The sequence below is a fragment of the Pteropus vampyrus genome, unplaced genomic scaffold, assembly GCF_000151845.1.
Source record: "Pteropus vampyrus isolate Shadow unplaced genomic scaffold, Pvam_2.0 Scaffold69, whole genome shotgun sequence".
NCBI lineage: Eukaryota > Metazoa > Chordata > Mammalia > Chiroptera > Pteropodidae > Pteropus > Pteropus vampyrus.
This window is the reverse complement of record NW_011888850.1, coordinates 6597640-6600087: the sequence shown is the minus strand read 5'-3', so window position 1 is coordinate 6600087 and position 2448 is coordinate 6597640. Positions and strand designations below refer to the sequence as shown.

At 37.2% G+C, this 2448-nt stretch overlaps 1 pseudogene; it reads left to right on the top strand.

Moving 5' to 3' along the window:
* The first annotated feature begins 284 nt into the window (after window positions 1-284).
* LOC111740881 lies at window positions 285-403 on the top strand (annotated as a pseudogene).
* The last annotated feature ends 2045 nt before the right edge of the window (window positions 404-2448 follow it).

Here is a 2448-nt window from a genome sequence, read left to right as displayed (position 1 = left end):
TCACACACATTCTCTCTCAGTAAGACATAGGAGATTGCGTTCCACTAAAAACAATTAAATACATCGAGAAAGAGACCAAGGAACTAGATGCAAATGGTATCCCCAGGAAGTTAATGAACAGACCTCACCCAATAGCTAATTCAGAGTAGAGCTGGTCAGAGGCCCCAGGAGAGACTTCAACATGAAGATGAAATTCACAGAATATGGAGTTTATGAACAATCTGGAAAGAGATTTATACATCGATGGGAGGGTTTGGGGACTACACACAAAACTGAACCAATTTGTCTACGGCCATGCCACCCCGAACGTGCTCGATCTCGTCGGATCTCAGAAACTAAGCAGGGTCGGGTCTGGTTAGTACTTGGTTGGGAGACCACCTAGGAATACCAGGTGCTGTAGGCGTTTAAAAACAAACCAACCAACCAATTTTTCAGTTTGTGCAGGAAACTGAAAAACTGTCGACTGTGCAGAGGATGCTAAAGTAGAATACATTAGGTCCCATAAACTTCACAACTAAGATACAGAGTAACATTTAAAACACAACAACTGCGCAAAGCTGTGTAACTTGATTCTCATCTCCAAATAACAGCCAATTGCTCTCCACACTTATGAGACTCAAATGAGTTAATGCTTATAAAATCACTTTCCTAATCCATAAAGTACCATATAAAAATCGTATCAGTTCAATATTTATGGACACCAAAAGTGGCCTATAATATTAAATAGTCTTCATTTGTTTTGTTTCAAGAAATTAATGACACTCCTCTGAAGGACTCTGTATGAGGCAAGACGGTAGAAGGAGTGAACAATGGGAGTTATTGAGGAACTGAGGGTTCAAGGTGACCAGATGTGCTGTCTTGAAGAAATGCTGTGAGAGAGTCAAGACCTCAGAGCTCTCGGAACAGTGGACACCAAAGCACCAGCAAAGTAGCGAATTGTTTTATCAAATGCCACAGCTACACAATAACCATAAAAATGCTCATTTTTCAGATTCTGCCCTGGAGAAGTAGCACACGTTTAACAACAACACTGAACTATCTTAACTTCACACCAACCACTTCTCTCCAACCATCTCTAACCACCCATAACATATTCATATTAAGAACATTTTGTAGCATATTCAAATGATTATATATACCAAAAAAAAGCTATTAAGTACGACATAATTTTATTTCTAAGACAATTTTATTTGTCCCCATTTGTATAGTCCACATTATACCTATTTTCTTTGGTTTGAAATTGTTTACATATATTTACTTTGTCAATAAAATGTATTACTTCTTCCTGGAGCAATGTTTTTATATATGGTTTAAATAAACTATAATCTGGTGATCAATAACCTTGTTACCAAACACGTTTTGCAGAACACTGAATATTTACAAAGGTTTTGTCATGTGACTAGCACAGTCAATGTGCTATAAGGCTTAATTCAAATATTCAGGGGAGACTCTTGGAAACAACACGTTATCAAAATGATAATAAAAACTAAAACTAAAATTTTTGATTATTTTTGCAAAATCTGAGAAGTAGAAAGTACATGGTCTTCCTGAAGAGGGTGGAAATAGGGAGTAGGGTATGAATCTTGAATGTTTTCATTTTTGATAGGAAGGTTCAAATGCTAGTTAAAAGTATAAAGGTATAATGTACCTTATGTGAAGTACTTTAATCCTCACCATACTACAAAGTCTTCTGATCTTAGAAATGAGAAAATTAAGGTAGAGAGGGGTTCTGCTTAAGGTCACATAGCATAGGTGGACTCAACCCAGGTGGCTTGACTTGAAGACCCAGACTCTTCCCCCATATTAACAGAATGCAGCCCGCACATACAAAGCATTCCATCTCCTTTACTTCAGTGTTTGACTTATACGCATACGACTTAAACTGGGCTAATCAGAGTCATTCTGCTGGAGTGAAAATACTCCCTTTAGCTCTCTCAGATCACAGGAGATGGAATTAACAGTGAGCCTCCATGCCATCAGCTTAAATGAAGAGGATAAAAACTAGGAAAAAAGCAAAAGAAAGCCAGGGTGTGGGTTGGGGGTTGTGGGTTGTGGATGTGCACACACACACACACACACACAAAATTGCTAAATTTCAGCTCCAGGGACCCTGGTTCCTTCACTTGTTCCTTCAATTCTGTGAGCTACCCTAGGATTCTTTCTAATAATTTGAGACAATGTATTGTTTATCCACTTAATGCTATTTGAGTTGTGTTTCTATCATTTGCAACTGAAAAAGTCTTAAGATTCTCTGACCACAATGCAATACTTCTAAACACAAGAAATAACAAAAAGGATAGCAAAAATAATAGTAAGTTTACCGCTAAAAATGTTAAAGCCACACTTAAGAAATGGAAAATAAATAAACGAAGCAGCTAGGAGAAAGAAAATTAACTTTACAAATGAGGAAGAAACTAAGAGATAAGAGCAGAGGTAATGAAATAATAA